The sequence below is a fragment of the Macrotis lagotis genome, chromosome 4 (assembly GCF_037893015.1).
Source record: "Macrotis lagotis isolate mMagLag1 chromosome 4, bilby.v1.9.chrom.fasta, whole genome shotgun sequence".
NCBI classification, from domain to species: domain Eukaryota; kingdom Metazoa; phylum Chordata; class Mammalia; order Peramelemorphia; family Peramelidae; genus Macrotis; species Macrotis lagotis.
The window spans coordinates 96,795,476-96,817,500 of NC_133661.1; the positions used below are offsets into that span (position 1 = coordinate 96,795,476).

The following is a 22,025-nucleotide window of genomic DNA, read 5'->3' on the forward strand; positions in this document are numbered from 1 at the left end:
CCATTGCATTCTTTTCTTGCCTATTGACTTCATCTTTCAATGCCTTATACCTTCATATTCAACTTCCTCTTGTGTCTTGTCTCTATATGCTCCTTCTAACTGGCCTAATGAATGATAAGATTCATATGAGTTATGTGTCATCTTCCCCATGTAGGAATACAAGCAGTTCAATATCATTAAATCCCTCATAATTTGCCGGTCCTGTCTACCCTCTCTATGCTTCACCTGAGTCCTGTACTTGAAGATCAAACTTACTGTTCAGCTCTCGTTGTTTCAACAGGAAAGTTTGAAAATCCCCTATTTCATTGAATGTCCATCTTCTCCCCTGAAAAAGGATTTGTAGGATAGTTGATTCTTCCACTTAAGTAATAAAAATTTATTGAGAATTCCTGGGATAGCTGCTGTCTCCTCCCAGGCTTGGAGGGAAACTAGCTCTAAAGGAAATCACTGAGAAATCACACAGTCCTTATACCCCAGACTCCCAGCAAAATATGGGGAGGGGGATTAGGGAAAGAACATTTGTCAGTCTTCATTTATCCAACAAGTTGGGGAGGTGGTGGAGGAAAGTCACATGATGGTGGGGTGAGGGAGGTGGACCCATCTGCTGGCTCATCCAAGACTAACTCAGGGAGGAAGGGATCAGCTTTCTCTTGAGTTCAAGGCGAGGTCTCTATTTCTTGCCCTTGATGAGGCTGTCACTTCCCCGAGTGAAGCTTTCATCCTGCAAGTTCAATACAAGGTTGTCAGCAGTGAGATAGATTTGGTTCCGAGATTGTGGCCATGGTTTTGGAGATGTTCTGGGCAGCTCGAATCTTTCGAAGTTTGATGTAGCCAGGGTTCTTGCTCAGAGCTTCCCCAAGCATCTTGGCAGCCTCAGCTTCCCCCTCAGCTTGCACAATCTTCTGCCACTGCTCCTGTTTTGCCTTTTCTACCAAAAACTGAGCCCTCTGGGCCTCCTGCTGGGCTACTTGCTTGGCCTCCACGGCGGCTGTGTACTCTCTGCTGAAACTCAGTTCAGTGATGGCTACGTCATCCAGAATGAGGCTGAAGTCCTTGGCCCGTTCTGTCAGCTCCCGACAGATCCACAAGGACACCTGGGCCCTCTGGGTGATGAGCTGGGAGGCCTTGGACTTGGCCACAACGCTCTTGAGCATCTCATTGACAATAGAGGGCAGCACCCGCTCCTCATAATCCAACCCGAGGCGCTGGTACATGCTGGGCAGCTCCAGGGCATTGGGTCGGGAAATGTTCACCATCTGAAGGTCTTTGGAGCCTGTGGGAGAAGATAACTTGCGCGGCCGGCACGAATGTCATAGATGATGGGGTACTGGAACCAGGGCATCCTGAAGTGCAGTCCTTCTGCGAGGATGGTGTCCTGCTGCACACCCCCGATTCGGTTAAAGAAAATGGCTCTTTTCCCACCTTCCACTACAAGGGGGGGAGAGGGAGGAGAGGATCAACAGAGAATCGATGGTTGATTCTTGATTGTAAACCAAGCTCTTTTGCCTTCCAGAATATCATATTTCAAGTCCTGTGTAGTCCTGACTCCATGATATTTGAATTGTTTCCTTCTGGCTGCTTGTAATATTTTCTCCTTGACTTGGGAGTTCTGGAATTTGGTTATATATTCCTTGGAGTTCTTACTTTGAAATCTCTTTCAGGAAGTGATTGGTGTCTTCCCTCAATTTCTATTTTACCCTCTGCTTCTAGGATATAAGAGCAATTTTCCTGAGTCTTGGGGTGGCTCAATGTCTTGTCTAAGGTGACACAAGTATTTAGTCTCAGAGACAAGATTGGACTTTAGGTACTCGGGCTCTACTGTATCTCACTATGTAGTTTGGGCATTAGACTTGGAAATTCTGCCTTTGACACCTTACCTCTGAGGGGCACAGAGGCTGTTTAAAGTTTGTCTTTGCGTCCTTTGTATGTAATGAAGTACCTGGCACAGGGGAGAAATTCAATAAACGTCTTATGAAAATTGAGTAGCTCTGGCAATCGAGAAAGATCTGAGTTCAAATATGAACTTAGACATGTGTTGGTGATGTGATCTTGGACAAGGATGAGATGAAATAATATTTGGAAAGCACTCAGCAAAGTACCTGTACATATAAATACTAGGTATTATTTTCAGTTGTTTAACCATGGACAAGTTATTTAATCTCCAATAGCCTTAATCTCTTCATCTGTGAAATGAATAAATGAATGGATAAACTTTAAAAAACAGGTTTAAAGAGGAAAGAATAATGTTTATATTACTCACAAAGCTGTTTTGAGGAAAGTATTTTGTAACCCTATAAAATACAATCAAAATGTGAATTATCCTAGTGATTCCATCTGTAAAGTCATCCTAGAATGCAAAAATCTGTAATGACAATAATTTTGATAATGAAATCTAATGGATTTAGCTTATTCATTGCTTTTCCAAGAAAAAATCTTTATTCACAGAATGATAATGCAGGTTTATCATCTTTCTCAGGGGCTACAAATAGAGGTGGAAAAAATTTCTTAACCATGCTGAATACTTTATAAATTCATGGTATATAGATTCAACTGGCCCCTCACTTCAGGAAGGAAATATTTAATTTCTCCCTAATTCTCCCTATTTCATATCCCTCAGAAGGTAATACATCTATTCCTATCCCAGAGGCCTCCCACTCTCCTCTCTTTGCTGAGGACCTTATCTCTCACCTCACTGAGGAAATGAGAAAATTGAAACCATTTGATGAGTTCCTTCTTTTCCCCTTCCTTTCATCTTTTTTTTTTACATTTTTGCAAGGCAATGGGGTTAAGTGACTTGCCCAAGGCCACACAGCTAGGTAATTATTAAGTGTCTGAGACCTGATTTGAACTCAGGTACTCCTGCCTCCAGAGCCAGTGCTCTATCCACTGCGCCACCTAGCCACTCCGCTTCTTTTCATCTTAACATCCATCAACATCATTTCCAATTCTCCTTTCTCTTAGTCTCTGACAATTAAGGGTCCTTCTCCTCACCAAGGAGGATTCCACTATATGTGTTCTTGATCCTTTCCTTCCCATCTTTTCCAGAAAATTGCAACCTCAATAATTCCCAATTACTCAAATCTTCAACCTCTCATTATCTCTAAGTTCTTTTCCTACTTATTTTAAACATGCCCAAGTCACCATTATCTTAAACAAAGAAATAGAAATAGATGAATTAATAAATGAAGAAAGGAAGGAGTAAATTAATGAATGAATGAAAACAAAATAACAAAAAGAAACAAAACAAAAAGACAACACTGGTCTCTACCATTCATTCCCTCAAATGATTATCCTATATTTCACCTCCTTTTGTCAACTAGATTACTTGGGGTTAAAGATTCATTTCCTTTCCTCTCATTGTCCCCCTCAACCTTTTGCAATTTAGCTTTAGATATCATTTTTCACCTAAAACAGTTGTCTCCAAAGCTGTCATGATCTGTTAAATTGTTAAATATAACATTCTTTCTCGAAACCTCATTCTTCTTTTTTAATTATAATTCATCTTTAAGCACTCTTTATTTTTTTTATTTTTGTTTTAGGTTTCTGCAAAGCAATGGGGTTAAGTGGCTTGCCCAAGGCCACACAGGTAGGTAATTATTAAGTGTCTGAGGCCGGATTTGAATTCAGGTACTCCTAACTCCAAGGGTAGGTGCTCTATCCACTACTCCACCTAGCCGCCCCTAAGCACTCTTTTTAAATTGAGTTCCAAATTCTCTCTGTCCCACCCATGCTTTCCCTACCCACTGAGAAGGCAAGCAAAATTATGTCAATTATACATGTGAAATTATGCAAAGCATTTTTATATTAGCTAGATCTCAAAAAAGCAAAACAAATAAGGGAAAGTGAAAAAATTACTCTTCAGTATTTCTCTAGTTGGAAATGAATAGCATTTTTTTCATCATTTGTGCTTTGGAATTGTATTGATCAGATTAGCCAGGTTTTTCACAGCTGAAAATCATTAAAATATTGCTATTACTATGCATATGGATCTCCCAATTCTTCTCAATTAACTTTGCAGCAGTTCTTGATGATTTTTTCTCCCAGAAACTACCCCCCCTTGTCATTGCCTACAGAACAATCATACTCTGTTACAATCATAATCCCTCACAATCATTGGGAACAACCTTATCATTCCCCAATCAGTGAACATCCTCTCTATTGCCAATTCTTTGCCACCACAAAAAATGTTGTTGTAAATACTTTTGCACATCTAGGTCCGTTTCTGTTGATCTCTTTGGAAATGTATTCCAAATTGAAATTGCTGAATCAAAGGGTATGCACAGTTTTATAACCTTTTGGACATAGCTGCAAGGTGGTCTTCAAAATGACTGGATCAGTTCACCTCTCTACCAATGATATATTAGTTTAACTATTCCCCCTTTCCTCCAGCATTTGTCATTTCTATTGGCACCCCAGAATTGTTTTATTTTGAATTTCTTTATTCAGTAGTTCTTTAGAGCATTTTTCATATAATTGTAGATGTATTTGATTTCTGTTTTTTGAAACTGCCTGTTCATATCCTTTGGTCATTTATAAATTGTGGAATGGCTTTTATTTTTATAAATTTGACTCTTGGAGAAATGGGGTCTTTAGCAGAAAAAAAAATTTCTATAATATTTTATATATATTCTATGTCATATTTGAGTAAAATAGAGTTTCCCTGATTATCTCTTTTAATTAGACTACCCCTTCCACTATAAACTCTCTTCTTTATTACCTTTTTAAGTGAGATAATTTTCCCCATTTGACCTCTCCCTTCCCCATTCTTCCATTGCATCCCTTTTTCTCTTACTCCATTTATTTTAAGATCATCTCTACATGATCTCAGATTCATGCCCTCTTCTCTGTGTAGGTTCCTTCTTACTTCCCTAATAATGATAAGGTTCTTAGGAGTTAAATTTATCTAATAATAATAATAATAATAATAATAATAATAATAATAATAATTTAATTATATTGTACCTTCTTGACCTATTTTCTATATTTGATATTGTTTAGCATCTTTTTTTTCTGCTAGATATTATGTTCCCTCTGCATTTTTGTGAGAATTCTCTCTAGTCCTATTTTTCTGACCATTCCTCCATCTTTTTGCTGGTTCATTATTCATATCTTGCCCTCCCCTTCCCCCTGACTTTGCCTAGATCTCCCCTATCCCATGTCTCAATGTCATCAGCAGCCCCCATGAAGTTATCTATGATGCCAAAGTGTTTTGCTCTAAGCCCTTTTCTGAGTATGTTACCTTGTATTGACCCTCTCCCATGAATGGAACAAACCTCCTAACTCATCCCTCTCTTCCCTCAGGATTCTGCTCAAGTAACATCTGCTTGGTCTTCTCCAGATTATCTCACCCAACTAATAATTCCTTCCTTCCCACACAAAATACTTTGTATTTAATTATTTTGTTATTCATGTTGTTTTAAAATTAATTTTCAGATAGCCGGACAAGATGGCGGAGAGAAGATAGGCACAGTTCTAAAGTCTCCTGATCCCTTCCCCATCTATCACATGAAACAAACCTCTTAAAAGAAATCTGACCCACAAAACCCAAAAAGAAAAGCCAGGAGAAAGAACATCTACCTCAGGATTTGTCTCTGGCAGCAGCTTTGGCCGAATTCAGGCAGGTGAGTCTGGGCTCAGAGGGAGGATCAGCCCGGGATCAACTAGTTTAACAGCTGAACTGGAGCCAGGAGTCTGAGGGCCCGAGAGCCAGACCTGCTGGATCAGCAGTGGGTCTGGATGACAGGGGCTTGGGTCGGTGGGGAAGCAGAGGCACTGGTGTTGGTGCTGTCCCCCTGGAGCTTGGGGTCAGAGCTAGGGGGGAGAGTTCTGGTGCAAGAGAGCTGTGGACACCATCCCTGGGTTCCTCAGGTCTGAGGAACTCTGAGTCCACGCCTCCATTGCTGCTGAGGCCTCTTCCCAAACAAACAAATGCAAACTACTTCTGCCTCAGGCCCAGGTGTGTGAGCAGAAGAACCAGACCAGCTGAGGAATGACCTTAGGCCAGGGTAAAGCCCACCATTGATTGAAGGCAAAAGAATTCAATAGCTCCAACTCCTCCCTTCAAGCAAAGGGAGAAGGCCTCAAACAAGGTCACAGACTCTCCAGAGAGAGCAACCAACACCTCCTACTGGCCAACCAGAGAAACTGCACTCAGTGAGTAAAGCCTTTAGTGATCCCAAGCCCCAGTGAACCCCCCCCCCCTCCAACTCAAGGTCTTAGCAAAATGAAGAAGGGTCAGCGGAAAGGTGGATCCATAGAAAAGTTCCTGGAAGGGAAAAACCCTAACTCAGAGAGACCTGGAACCTCTGAGGAGAATACAATCTGGTCTCCAGTAAGTCCAGAAAGACTTCCTTGAAGAAATAAGGAAGGAGCTTAAAAATTTGGGAGAGACAATTAATACCTTGCAACAAGAAAACAAAACCTTAGGGAGTACAATTGGACAAATACAAAAGGAGAATAAATCTCTCAGATCATCAATTGGCCCAATACAAAATGAGAATAATTCTCTCATATCCTCAAATGTGCAAATGCAAAAAGAAATTAATTCTTTCAAAACCTCAATTGGTCAAATGGAAAGCTCTTTCAAAAGTAGAATTGACCAATTGGAAAAGGAGTTGCAAAAGATTAATGAAGAAAACTCCTCCCCCCCCAAAAAAAGAATGGAGTCTACAGAAACTAATGACTCCACGAGACAGCAAGAGTCAGTTAAACAAAATCAAAAAATAGAAAAAATAGAAGCAAATGTAAAATACCTCATCAACAAAACCACTGACCTCAAGAATAGATCAGGGAGGGTCAACCTGAAAATTATAGCACTTCCTGAAAACATTGAAGAGAAAAAAAAGCCTGGACTTAATATTGCAGGATCTAGTGATGGAAACGTGTCCTGATATCATGGAATTGGAGGGCAAACTAGTTATTGAAAGAGTACCTCAATCCCCACCAGAAAAAGATCCTAAAATGAAAACATCAAGGAATGTTGTGGCCAAACTCCAGAACTATCAGATAAAAGAGAAAATCCTGCAAGCAGCCAGAAAGAAACAATTTAAATATCAAGGAGCCACAGTAAGGATCACACAGGACCTGGCTGCATCAACATTAAGGGATCGAAGGGCCTGGAACCAGATATTTTGAACAGGAAGGGAGCTTAGAATGCAGCCAAGAATCTACTTTCCTGCAAAGCTGAGCCTTCTCTTCCAGAGAAAAAGATGGACATTTAACGAAATGAAAGAATTCCAAAAATTTCTGATGAAAAGACCAGAGTTAAACAGAAAATTTGGACATCAAACAGCATGTTCAAGAGACACATGAAAAGGTAAAAAAGGGGGGGGGTAAAAGGAAAAAAATTGCAATCCAGTAAGTTGAAACTGGCTATATCCCAGCATGGTGCGGGGGAAAGATTCTCATAAATCTTGAGAATTGTAGCTCTAACAGAGAGAATACACCTAGCCAGAAATGATGGACAGGACATTCATGGCCTATCCATGAGACTGCTATCTAATGGGATGTAACTGGCTTTAACCCCACTTGGGAGAAAGACTCTAATAACTCTCAGGAATTTTGACTCTATTTGATAGAATATACTGAACTAGAAGGGACAGACACTCAGAATTTTCTATGACTTAGATAGAAGGATCTAAAAAAACACTACCTCCTTAAAAAGGGGGACAGGAAAGAGATGGGAGGAGGGAGGGGATTGAATGGGGGTAAGTCTCATTACACTAAGAGGTACAAAAAACCTATGGTAATGGAGGGGAAGAAGGGAGCAGAGGAGAAACACCTGAATCTTCTTCTCATCAGACTTGACTTAAAGTCAAATTACACATACTCAGTTAACTTATAAAACATCTAACCTTTCAAGTTTTAAACGGGGAAAAGGGGGAAAGGGGAGGGGGACGGAGAAAGGGAAGGAGAGTGGGGGAAAAGGGGGGAATAAAAGGAAGTGAAGGGAAAAGGGGAAAAAGGGAAAGGGGAAAGAAAGGGGAGGGTGTGATATAGGAGGGCAAACACACTGAAGGGGTGGTATTTAGAAACAAAATACTGGGGAATATGGATAAAGGGGGGGAGGGGGAAAATACAAAAAAAGGGAAGATAGCACGGAGGGCAATAAAGAATTAGTAATCATAACCTTGAATGTGAATGGGATGAACTCTCCCTTAAAATGTAAGCAAATAGCAGGGTGGATTAAAAAACAGAATCCTACAATATGCCGCTTACAAGAAACTCATTTGAAGCAGAGATATACATATAGAGTAAAGGTAAAAGGTTGGAGCAAAATATATTTTGCTTCAGCTGAAGTAAAAAAGCAGGGGTAGCAATCCTTATCTCAGAGAAAGGCACAGCAAAAATAGATAGCATTAAAAGAGATAAGGAAGGAAACTTTAACCTCCTAAAAGGTACCATAGACAATAAAGTCATTTCAATATTGAATATATATATATATATATATATATATATATATATATATATATATGCACCCAGTGGGACAGCACCCAAATTCTTAGAGGAGAAGCTGAAAGAACTACAGAAAGATATAGACAGCAAAACTCTACTAGTGGGAGACCTCAACCTCCCCCTATCGGATTTAGATAAATCGAATCATAAAATAAACAAGAAAGAAGTTAAGGAGGTAAATAAATTGTTAGAAAAATTAGATATGGTAGACTTATGGAAGAAACTGAATGGGGATAGAAAGGAATATACCTTTTTCTCTGCAGTACATGGAACTTATACAAAAATTGACCATGTACTAGGACATAAAAACCTAATGATCAACTGCAGAAAGGCAGAAATTGTGAATACATCTTTCTCAGATCACAATGCAATAAGAGTTATATGCAATAGTGGGCCAAGGAGATATAGACCCAGAACAAAGTGGAAACTGAATAACCTCATTTAAATAAATGAGTGGACCAAAAAACAAATTATAGAAAGAATTAACCATTTTATCCTAGATAATGATAATAATGAAACAACATACCAAAACCTATGGGATTCATTCAAAGCGACTCTCACGGGATATAATATAGCTCTAAATGCTTACATGAATAAATTGGAGAAATAGGAAATCAATGAACTAAACATGCAACTAAAAAAAATTAGAGAAAGTACAAATCAAAAAATCCCCAATTAAATACCAAATTAGAAATTCTAAAAATTAAAGGAGAAATTAATATAATTGAAAGCAAAAAAAACTTTTGAATTAATAAATAAAACCAAAAGTTGGTATTATGAAAAAACCAATAAAATTGATAAACCTCTGGCCAATTTGATTAAAAAAAAGAAAGAAAAAACCAAATTGCTAGTATCATAAATGAAAAAGGTGAACTCACCACCAATGAGGAGGAAATTAAAATAATAATTTGAAATTATTTTGCCCAACTCTATGCCAATAAATTTGATAATCTAAGTGAAATGGATGAATATTTACAAAAATATAAGTTGCCCAGGTTAAATGAAGAAGAGATTAAATAGCTAAACAACCATATCTCAGAAAAAGAATTCAATAAGCCATTATTGAACTCCCTAAAAAAAATCTCCAGGGCCTGATGGATTCACAAGTGAATTCTACCAAACATTTAAGGAACAATTGGTTCCAATCCTAAATCCTATATAAACTCTTTGGAAAAATTGGGAAAGATGGAACTCTGCCTAACTCTTTCTATGAAGCCAATATGGTACTGTTACCTAAACCAGGAAGAGTTAAAACAGAGAAAGAAAATTATAGACCTATTTCCCTGATGAATATAGACACAAAAATCCTAAATAAAATCTTAGCAAAATTATTACAACAAGTCATCACTAGGATAATACATTATGATCAACTAGGATTTATTCCAGGAATGCAGGGTTGGTTCAATATTAGGAAAACTGTTAGTATACTCAATTATATCAACAACAAACCTATCAGAAATCATATGATCATATCAATAGATGCTTAAAAAGCTTTTGACAAAATACAGCATCCATTCCTCTTAAAAACACTAGAGAGTGTAGGAATAAATGGACTGTTCCTTAAAATAATTAGCAGTATCTATTTGAAACCATCAACAAGCATTATATTCAATGGGGAGAGGCTAGAGGCATTCCCAATAAGATGGGGGGGTGAAACAAGGGTGCCCATTATCACCACTACTATTCAATATTGTATTACAAATGTTAGCATCAGCAATTAGAGAAGAAAAAGAAATTGAAGGAATTAGAATTGGGAAGGAAGAGACAAAACTCTCACTCTGCAGATGACATGATGGTCTACCTAGAGAATCCCAAGAAATCATCCAAAACACTACTGGAAACAATTAGCAATTTTAGCAAAGTTGCAGGTTATAAAATAAACCCTCATAAATCCTTAACTTTTCTATATATGTCTAGCAAGAAACAGCAGGAAGAGCTAGAAAGAGAAATCCCATTCAAAGTAACCTCAGACAATATAAAATATTTAGGAGTCTATTTGCCAAGACAGACTCAGAATCTTTTTGAAAACAATTATAAAACACTTCTCACACAAATTAAATCAGATTTAAATAACTGGGCAAATATCAACTGCTCATGGATAGGTGGAGCTAATATAATAAAAATGACAATTCCACCAAAACTAAACCATCTGTTTAGTGCCCTACCAATCAAAATTCCAAAAAATTACTTTAACAAGTTAGAAAAAAATGTAAGTAAATTCATATGGAGAAAGAAAAAGTCAAGAATTGCCAGGAGCTTAATGAAAAAAAGTGCAAAAGAAGGTGGCTTAGCCCTACCTGATCTAAAATTATATTATAAAGCATCAGTCATCAAAACTGTTTGGTATTGGCTAAGAAATAGAGTGGTGGACCAGTGGAATGGAGTAGGTATAAAAGCAGGAGAAGATTATAGTAATCTGCTGTTTGATAAACCCAAAGAGTCCGACCATTGGGATAAAAACTCCCTCTTTGATAAAAATTGCTGGGATAATTGGAAGTTAGTATGGAAGAAACTTAGATTAGACCAACACCTCACACCCTTTACCAAGATAAGGTCCAAATGGTTACAGGACATAGACATAAAAATCAATACTATGAGCAAATTAGAAGATCAAGGACTAGTCTACCTCTCAGATCTATGGAAAGGGGAACAGTTTATGACTAAGGAGGAGTTGGAGAACATCACCAAACAGCAATTAGATGATTTTGATTACATCAAATTAAAAAGCTTTTGCACAAATAAAACCAATGTAACCAAATTCAAAAGAAATGTAGTAAATTGGGAAACAATCTTTACAACTAATGATTCTGACAAAGGACTCATTTCTAAAATATACAGAGAACTGAGTCATATTTTTAAAACAAAAAGCCATTCCCCAATTGACAAATGGTCAAAGGACATGCAAAGGCAATTTACAGATGAGGAGATGAAAGTAATCCATAGCCATATGAAAAAATGCTCTAAATCATTAATTATTAGAGAAATGCAAATTAAAGCTTCTCTGAGGTACCACCTCACACCTCTCAGATTGGACAATACGACCAGGAAAGATAATGATCATTGTTGGAAGGGTTGTGGGAAATCTGGAACACTATTACACTGTTGGTGGAGCTGTGAACTCATCCAACCCTTCTGGAGAGCTATTTGGAACTATGCCCAAAGGGCAACAAAAATGTGCATACCCTTTGACCCAGCAATACCACTACTGGGTCTATATATCCTGAAGAGATGATGAAAAGTGATAAAACATTACTTGTACAAAAATATTTATAGCAGCCCTGTTTGTGGCGGCAAAACATTGGAAATCAAGGAAATGTCCTTCAATTGGGGAATGGCTTAGCAAACTGTGGTATACGTATGTCATGGAACACTGTTGTTCTATTAGAAACCAGACGGGATGGGATTTCAGGGAAGCCTGAAGGGATTTGCATGAACTGATGTTGAGTGAGATGAACAGAACCAGAAAAACACTGTACACCCTATCAGCAACATGGAGTGATGTTCAACCTTGAAGGAATTGCTCATTCCATCAGTGCAACAATCGGGAACAATTTTGGGTTGTCTGCAAAGGAGAGTGCCATCTGTATCCAGATAAGGAGCTGTGGAGTTTGAACAAAGTGCAAGGACTATTCCCTTTAATTTAGAAAAAACAGATATCTTATTGTCTGATCTTGTTACCTCTTAGACTTCTCTTCTTTAAGGATATGACTTCTCTCTCATCACACCCATTTTGGATCAAGGTACAACATGGAAACAAAGTAAAGACTGACAGAGTGCTTTCCATGGGGGGGGAAGCAAGATTGGGGGGGATTGTAAAACTCAAATAATATCTTTAATAAAAATAAATTTAAAAAAATAAAAATAAAATTAATTTTCTATTTCTGTCAGTACTTCTTGTCTCCCCTATAGTAAGAATTATTTTAATCTTGGTATTTATATTCCTAGGATCCAGCACAGTGGCTGGAACACAGAAGTTTAATAAATGACTACTGATTATGTTATTGATCATTATTCTGAGTAGGATGGTAATTACTTCCCTACTTAAAGATAAAAGTTCAATCCCGAAAATTTCTTAATAATAAAAATTTTTAAGAGGTGTGAGTTAATGATTTTTAGTTTCCTCCTGCCTCTAAATCTTAAGCTAATTATGAAAGCAAATCAAGAATTGTCAAATTTCCCAATTTACAAAAGCAAATTCAAATGCTTTTTGAAATAATGGTAGAATAAGTCCCAGGTTAAGGTTTTTGAAAAAAAACTACCACAACTAATATGATACCTAAATAACAGGATTGGCAATTGAAAAAAACAAACAAACAAACAAGTGAGTCAGTTATATCAATATAACATCAAATCAATCAGTTATAAATCATTTATTATGTGCCTCCCATTCTATGCATTGCCCTAGGTTTATGTATCATCACAGTTTATCATAATATAAAATATTATTATTTGTCAAGTTTTTGTTATTTGTTAAGCACTGGGAAATAGAAATACAAACAAAAGGATAGTACCTCCCCTCAAGGATGCTACATTCTATCAGAGGAAACAATTTATTCATAAATAAGCATGTGAAAAATTTATGTAAAATAAAGTAAGTAAAGAAATAAAGAGTAAATATGTAGAGGTAGAGGTGGAGTAGTTACTAGGTTATGAGAGAATCATAAAAGGTATCATCTAGAAGCTTTCATTTGAGCCTAGTATTGAAGGAAACAGATTTGGAGAGGCAGAGGTGAGGTGGACAGCAATGACAGCAATGACACGGAAATGGACGTTGAAGTGACCTGTGCAAGGAATAGCAAGAACTCTGTCGGATATTAATGTGCTAGAAGAAGATCAATGGATAAATAAGTCAGATGCTCGGGGGATCTGATGTGTGAGATTCCTCACCTCCTCCCCAAATCCTACAACCCTCTGCTGCCACAGTTTTCAGGTAGCATAATCGTCACCATCACTGTGTTATAGTGACAAATAAAATCTCTTGTCAACTCCAATTGGAGCACAGGATGGGTCACACTTCTGTTAATATGACAACACCATAATTATGCTATCCTCTCTATCACCGTCTTCTACTTCAACTGATTTTGCCCAAAGTTTAAGAACAATTTACAGTTGCAACTTTCTGTTCACCACAGTTTGAGGAGACCAAAACACCAGAGGTGAACTAAGCTGATCAATAATTTTTAGGCCCAGTTCATTTCCTAAACACTTCTGTAAATGTCACCAAATCAATGTATCTTGATGATGAAGATAGTTATAGTCACTTGTCTAGGAATATATGGATTTTTCTTTCTTTTTTTTTTCTTTTTTGCCACAGAAGTCTCAAGAGAAAGGTGAAGTCAGAATGGAAGTCATAGGATGTGATTCAATGAATAAAGTTCACTCCCATCAACACCAGAATTCTCTGGAGACTAAAAATAGCCAGATCTCTATCTTAACAGCTAGCAGTGAATAGAAGAATACTAATGAACTAATGAATAGCAAATTCCCTAGAGAAGAACCAAAGGTAGTCATGGAAAGAAAGTTCATTTGAAGGGCACAAAGCAGGGAGTCACAGAGATAGATGATGAGAGCAGAGAGTTACTCAAGGAAAGCTTTCAGGAAAAGGAACAAGGAAAGGATTGCAAAATATAGGATGGCATGAGGGTGATATATAGAAGACTGCTTCAAGGAAATTAAGCATTTTTCACAGGTGCAGTATTCCTATTGACTTCTTGCTTCAATACCCCTTATGCAGGTCAATCATTCATTCAACAAACATTTATTTATTCACCACCTTTTATGGATTAGGGAATGTTTGAGGTACTAAGAGGAATATGGAATGAAAATATCATTCCTCATCTCAACAAGCCTATAACTTGTTAAAGGAGAAAAGACAAATTCACAAGTAATCATACAAAGCAATACATAAGTGTGTCAGAGAAGCACAAGAGGTTTGAGAATACAAAAAAGGACAGGATTACCTCTGACTCAGGGAATCACAGAAGACTTTGTGAAGCAGATGGTATTGGGCTAGACTTTGACAAGTAGAACTTTAATGGTTAATAGATTGTGGGCAGAGGAAATGAAGAAAAGATATTCCAAGAGTTGATAGAGAATGTTGTGAACAAAGTCATAGAAATAAGAGAGCTTAGGGCATGTTTAGGGAACTAAAAGCAGTTCAGTTTGATTTGAACATGGAGAAGTGTGAGATAATGCTGGAAGGATAGGTTGAAGTCAGAAAGGATTTTGGAATTGAATTTTACATAGTAGATAACAATAATTGCAGAAAATGATAAACAAATTCTATGAATAACTTGGCAAAATTCTTCAATCAAATTTTCAACCAAAATCAACATATACCTTAAAACTCCTATTGTTTCACTATGAGTGAGATCAGAGGAAAAATGTGAAAACAAATATGTTGGAAGATACAGTTCAAGATCAAAATACGAAAGCTTTTTCTAGTTTATCTAATAGTATTAGTCCCTGTATGATTAATTATAGAGAAGTAAACATTTATTTTCTGTCCCTGAATGTGCTGCATTTTCTTCTGCCCACAGCAATAATCAGCTATTGATAAGTTTGGAAGGGTTGAATCTTGCAAAGACTTCTCTTTAATCAGTCTCCTTTGATCTAAAAATACTCTCATTGCCTTTCTATGAAAATCAAATTTATTTTTTAAAACTTAATTAAGGGGCGGTTAGGTGGCGCAGTGGATAAACGCCGGCCCTGGAGTCTGGAGTACCTGGGTTCAAAACTGGTCTCAGACACTAACTACCTAGCTGTGTGGCCTTGGGCAAGCCACTCAACCCCATATGCCTTGCAAAAAAAAAAAAAACCCTAAAAAAAACCCTTAATTAAAATATCATCTCTTTCCAAAAACCATCCAGATTCCTCACTAATGACCTTTCCCATGACCTCAGAGAGTAACCAGTTTTCCAGTTCTCTAATATGCTATAAATAATGTATATTATTGCTATCTAAGGCATATAGTTGTTGTTGCTGAGTCATTTTCAGTCTGGATTTGAATTCAGTTCTTCCTGACTCTAGACCCAGTGCTGAATCCACTGTGCCACTGGCTACTTCTGAATAACACTATATATTTTTGCTATGTGTGGTTGCTTTTTGAATCTAGTGGAGCCTGTTGTTCCTAAGTAATAGACTACCTTAGGGAAGGGACTTTGCTTAATCTAAATTTTGTACCCTCCATCCTCTCTAGGGCTTATCCCAGTTGAATGCAATTACTACATAATAAAGATTTGTTGAATGTATAAGTAAATGTTATTTATTTATTTTTATTTCATTATACATTACAATTAAAACAGATGGCTTACTGAAAGCAACAACTACATGAGATTACAATAATTTATAACAAAATGAGTATTTAGAAATTTGTTAACTGAAACTATTGAAATAGTAATTTTGGGGGCTGTGAACTATGAAATATTAGGCAATCTTTAATTCCTTCATCTTTAAAAGCAGTGAATTAAACTTTAAGGTTCTTTATGGTTTTAAATATCTTTTGTTCTTTGATTTTAACAAATTTTTCCATGTTCATATACTTTGAATTTTTCAAATGAAAAGATGGCTTAGATTAAAACTAAAAGTGACCAGATTTTCTTTGAGAAACCTACATAGCTTATGGGTTTCCATTTCTAAACTTTTGTAGCATTTCTAGGACATATCTAGCCATGTGTCCCCTTACCAACTGCCCTTTAGGTGTCATTTTCCTCTACTAGAATTTAAGCTCCTTGAAGTCAAGATTCATTCAACAAGTTTTTTTATTTACTTCTAGTTACTTCTAGCTTTTTATTTATTTCTGACAGCAGAGTGACTGGCACATAATAGCTGCTTACAAGTATTTTATTCATCCATCCATATATTTCTCTAGAGAATGAACAATAACAATGTGACAATAAAAGTAGAAGTCATATGGTGTGGTGACAGAGGGCTAGAAATCAAGAGATTTGCATCTTCCTCATGTTATCAGTATGGCCTTGAGCAAGTAATTTAATCTCTCTGAGGCTCAGTTTCCTTATATGTGGAATTGGGAAGTTGTGAAATATGATTTGTGTGTGTCCTCATTCACAAAACATCCATTTTTCTAGTCGATTACTAAGTAGAAGAAAAGTTTCTGCCCTCATTCACAATCACAAAGATGCAATAATTGCTAAGTCATCCTAAAATGCCAAAGGCTTGCCTGACTTTGTCTCAGTATCACACACACACACACACACACACACACACACACACACACACACACACGCCCCAGCATTATTCCTGCTTCTTGCAAACTGGATAGATAAAAACTGAAAAACATAATGCAACACTTTTCCCTCTTCTCTTCTGAAAAGCAGTATTTTGTAGAGCAACTTGAGAACTGGAGTCTAGTAGCAGAAATAATCAAATGATGAATAAAATAATTGTTATTTTTAGTCTAATCTAGTTAAGTCTGTGAAATGCCATGAGGTAATAGGAAGACTATATAGTTTTGGAGATGGTTGAAACTGGACTCATCTTTTTTTCCCCATTGTGGAATGGGATTCTGATGGTGGTAAAGAGTGAGCAGATATTCCCCCACCCCACAAAGCAAAATTTTAATACCACGATTTTTAGGTTGAGAATAAACTTAACAATATTATTTTATGTATTATTTTCATCCTTATTGCATTATTGCTGTTGTGTTGTTTATTTCATGACCCGATTTGGAGTTCTATTAGCAAAGATCCTGGAGTTGTTTGCCATTTCTCTCTCCAGCTCAGTTTACAGAAGAGGATCTTCTCAGGATCACATAGCTAGTAGGTGTCTAAAGGCAGATTTGAATTCAGGAAGATGAATCTTTCTAACTCCAGACCCAGTGCTCTACCCACTATACTACCTACCTGCCCTATTCTATTGTTACTATTCATTTATTTCCTCTCTTTTTTTAGTTTTTACAAGGCAGTCGTCTTAAGTGACTTGCCCAAGGTGACACAGCTAGGTAATTATTACGTGTCTAAGATCAGATTTGAACTCAGGTCCTCTTGACTCCAGGGTTGGTGCTCTATTCACTGCATTACCTAGATGCCCCTATTTCCTCTTTGGTAGTCAATTCCACCACTATATTTGTTTTTTTTATTTTTTCCCAGTTTTTCTATCATTTTTATTTAATGGTTAAATTCCAAATTCTATCTCTCCCTCCCTGAGAAATCAGATTTGTTCATACATGTGCAATTATGCAATGTTTCTATATTAGTCATTTTTGTACAAGATAACTTAATAAAAGAAAAAATGAAAGAAAGTGAAAATAGCAAGCTTCAGTCTGTATTCAATCATTATCACTTCTTTTTCTGTAGGTGGCTAGTATGTTTTATCAATAGTTTTTTGAAATTGTTTTGTATCATTATATCATATTGCTAATAACAACATTATAGTCAGTTCTTCATCGAACAATATTGTTATTACTGTGTAAAACATTCTCCTGGTTCTGTTTACCTCACTATTCATTAGTTCATCAGTCTACCACTATATTTGATTACTAGTTATTAGAACAAGCAATTTTCCTCTTTGGTATAAACCATATGTCTAATAATGTAGCCAGCTAGAAAAATAGTCAAGATTTCACAATAGATCGAGTATAAATGTTGTTATTTTTTTAAAAACATACTTTTCTTCTCTTTACTATGGGAGCTAAATTTATTGGGGATTTGGGGGGAAGGGAGGGATTCTGCCTATCTTACATAATAAAAGCAGATAAATGTGAGTGTATAAATTCATACATGACCATAATTTCAATATACATTTTACTATTTCAATGGTCAGATTAATTGGTAAGAATCTTATTTCACAGGCACTCAATTTTTATTGACTTCAATATCAACAGACTTGGTGCAAGTGATGATGGGTGCAGTATCATGTACAATTAAAATATTTTATCCCATCATTTATATTAATAGTTAAATGTCAAAGGATTTGAAAGGGAATTCTTCACATTCGTCTTTTGGAAGGATGTAAACCTACATTAATTAACTACTTATGAAAAAGCCCATCAGGGCCATTAAGCATTATGTGACAAGGTTAAGTTCTTTGTGCCTTTGCATTTTCCTATAATAAAGGGGTCAGAATGGGTGGGGGAAGGGGAGGAAGGGAATGCAGGTTCAGTGTCAGTGTGACTTAATGACTTTAAACTTGGGTTAAATTATCATTCCAGAGTATTTTAGTCACATTTTTCTGAATCATAACCTATTTTACATATTTTCCAAAGACCTCAAGCTATGTCTGCTCCTTCCATCCTCATGCCTAAACAACAAAATGATTCTCCAAGCATTTAGACATATATCTAATTGGGACATAGTAAAAGGAACAAATTATTAAGAATCAGAGTATGGGAAACAAAACATTTGACCTTGAGGCATTCACATAATCTGCCTGAAATTCAGCTCTCTCATCAGTAAAATGAGAAGAAGGGATAGGGTAGATATAAACTTTCTAATTAATTCCCAGGTGAGGAAGATCCCTCCACCAAAGCAGGGCAGCACCTTCTCTGCAATTTAAGAGTCTTGCCAATAGTCACAAAGCCAAGCATGTCAGAGGCAGAATTTGAATATTATCTACCTCACATTGAGTTCATCTCTTTATACATTAAGTCATTTTGGCTCTCAAAAAATGGAAATAATAATAATACTAATACTAATATGGAGGAAGGTGTTATATATCTATAATTCTATGTCAGACATTTTATTAAGTGCTTTACGAATATTATCTCATTGAAGCCACACAACAACCATGTAAAGTAGGGGGTTATTATTATTCCCTTTTTAACTTGAGGAAATTGAGGTAGGAAGAGATAAAGTGACTTTCCCTCATATCCGAGAGTGAATTTCAACTTAGGTTTTCCTACCTCCAGGTCCAACACTCTATCCACAGTGGCACCTAGCAACCACTCTGCTTCAGAAAATAACCAGTACAGAAATTACCTCCATTGATTGACAACCCAGTAATTTATAATCTCCTTGGCAATCCTGAAGGGTTGACTGACTTACCTCTCATCATCTAGATCATATGTGTTAAAACCAAGACTAGAATCCAGATCTTCCAATAAATCTCCAAGGCTGTGTATATATTATACCACACTGTATTTCAGGAATATATTTCATTAAATAGAGAGCTTTGCAGTTTGCAAAGTGCATACCTAAAAACCCTGTGGAAGCTGAAGTGTGAGTCTTGTTATCTTCAGCCGGGCTGAAGCTTTTCTGACTTTAAATCTTCTGAACATTCACTCCCCTATGGACTCTTCTTTTCTCCCAATATCCACCTCCCAGGGCTGCTGTGAAGAATGTACTTTGTAAATCACTATAGGAGTGTGAGCTGTTATTATCACCCTCTAGCTCAGTGTTTACATCCTTCTCTCCTTCAAATGATAAATTCATTCACTGACATCACAAAGAAAGATGGCTATTGTCCTTAGAAAGAAATGACATCCTTTTCCAATCTAAGAATAAAAATATGGAGGCATTCTCTACTTTCAACAAACTTGACCTATGAACATTCAGATTTAAACAATAACTAAAATATGCAAGAAATATTTCCCTTCACAAAAGAATTTATATGACAGACTTCTTTAATGGTAATAAAAACTAACACTTCTATGATTATTTAAGGCTTAAAACACACTTTACAAATATTATCTCATTTGATTTTCATAACTACCCTGGGAGGTCAGTGCTATTATACATATCATTATCCTCATTTTACAGATGAGAAAACTAGATTTTCTCACAAAGGTTAAATGACTTGTCCAGGTCACACAACCAATAAGCATCTGAGGCAGGAATCAAATTCTCGTCTTCCTGATTCCAAATCCAATACTCTATCCACAGCGACATGCAGTTATCCCTTGTACATTTAATGTTAGCTTACACATAACTCTTCAGATACACATCTGTTGTCATAGACATTCTTTTCTTAATAGTCATTCAATCATCCAAACATCCTCTTCAAAGCCTTTGGGTCCAGTTTTTAATATTGCAATTCCATTTCCAGGGCAAGTAGGTCTACTTGTGAGGCTATATATTGAAATAGAAGCATGAATTCTCTATTCCCCATGATGGGTGGCATAATGCTAGGTGGCACAGTAGATAGAGTATTGGATCTGGATAGGTAAATTCTAACAAATTACAACCATCATCTGAGAAGTCCATACACTTTTACTCTAAGACTCAGATTAAACTCCTATTTCAATTTCTTTAGATTGAGGATTGAAGCAATACTTCCTCAAAGTGGTGTTAATTAACTATAAATCTAAACAGATTTTTTTTTCTGAGTGAGCAATTGGAATTATTGCAAAAAGATATACTATTGGGAGTACAAAGTGGGACAATTGTCCAGTCATTTCAGTAGAGTCTATTTATGACTCCACTAGAGGTTTTCCTGACAAAGATACTGGAGTGGTTTGCCATTCCCTTCTCCAGACATATTACAGATGAGGAAACTGAAGCAAATAGGTTCAATGACTTGCCCAAGGTCACGCAGTTATTAGATGTTCAAGTCAGATATGAACCCATGAAGACATGTCTTCTTGACTCCAAACATGGCACTGACAGAAATGAAAAGACTTGTTCTAGTATCTGAGGGAGGATTTGAACTTAAGTTTTCCTGCCTTTGCATCCAATACTCTATCCCTTGTGCCACCTGGCTGCCCCAGAATGGGGGATAGAAAGTTCCTGCCTGTATTCCAATATGTAGCCTCACTAGTACACTTGTTTATCCTGGAAATGGATCTGCAGCATAAAAACTGGACCCAAATGCTTTGAAGAGGATGTCTGAATGATTTTTGCGGCAGGTTGTCAGGACATATAGAAAACCTACAGTAATAAAACAGGCTTATGATCTGGGTAAAACTTGAGGTGGATTCTGCAGGACAAAAATATAATCAATCTATTTCATTTGTTGCCTTTAGTTACTCAAATTTTTCTCCGGTCTCATTTTATGAATACATAGTTTCTACAAAACAAATTTACTTTAAAAATAATTGTCAATTTGAATTTATCTATAGAATAATGTGATCATCAAAACGTTACCGCTGGATGAAATATGTATTTATCTTTTACTAAGATTCAGACTGAATTCATATAAAAAGAATCAAAGAACTTGGAAGGGAGACTTTTAAGATCATCTAATTCAACTTCTTTATTTTATAGAAGAGGTTTTGGCATGTACTTATTTAATACATTTTAACCTATCCCCAAACTTCAATAGACCTATGATCTTATTAGTGTGGGTACTGCCTACAGTACCCAATTACAATCTACCCATATTTTCTCCTCCTGTGCCACTACATCCATTTCCTACTCCAAATCCTCCATTTTTCAGATCTTTTAACTTGCAAATAGCAGTGCACCATTCAAAGAGTATCCATCCTTTACTCCTTTCTATCACTACATAACTGACTTACTGCTTTTATTCATCAATAACACCCTTTCATTGATACTGAGCACATCACTTGCAGACAAGTCATCGCTGATATGCTCCAGTCTATTAATGTTCCTCATATGTCTTTCTAATGTCTTATAGGTGAATTCTAATGGGATCCTTTGGAGATTATTCAGTTCCAT

At 36.6% G+C, this 22,025-nt stretch overlaps 1 pseudogene; it reads right to left on the bottom strand.

The window, feature by feature from the left end:
• Positions 1-363: 363 nt before the first annotated feature.
• Positions 364-22,025, bottom strand: LOC141522700 (prohibitin-2-like; annotated as a pseudogene).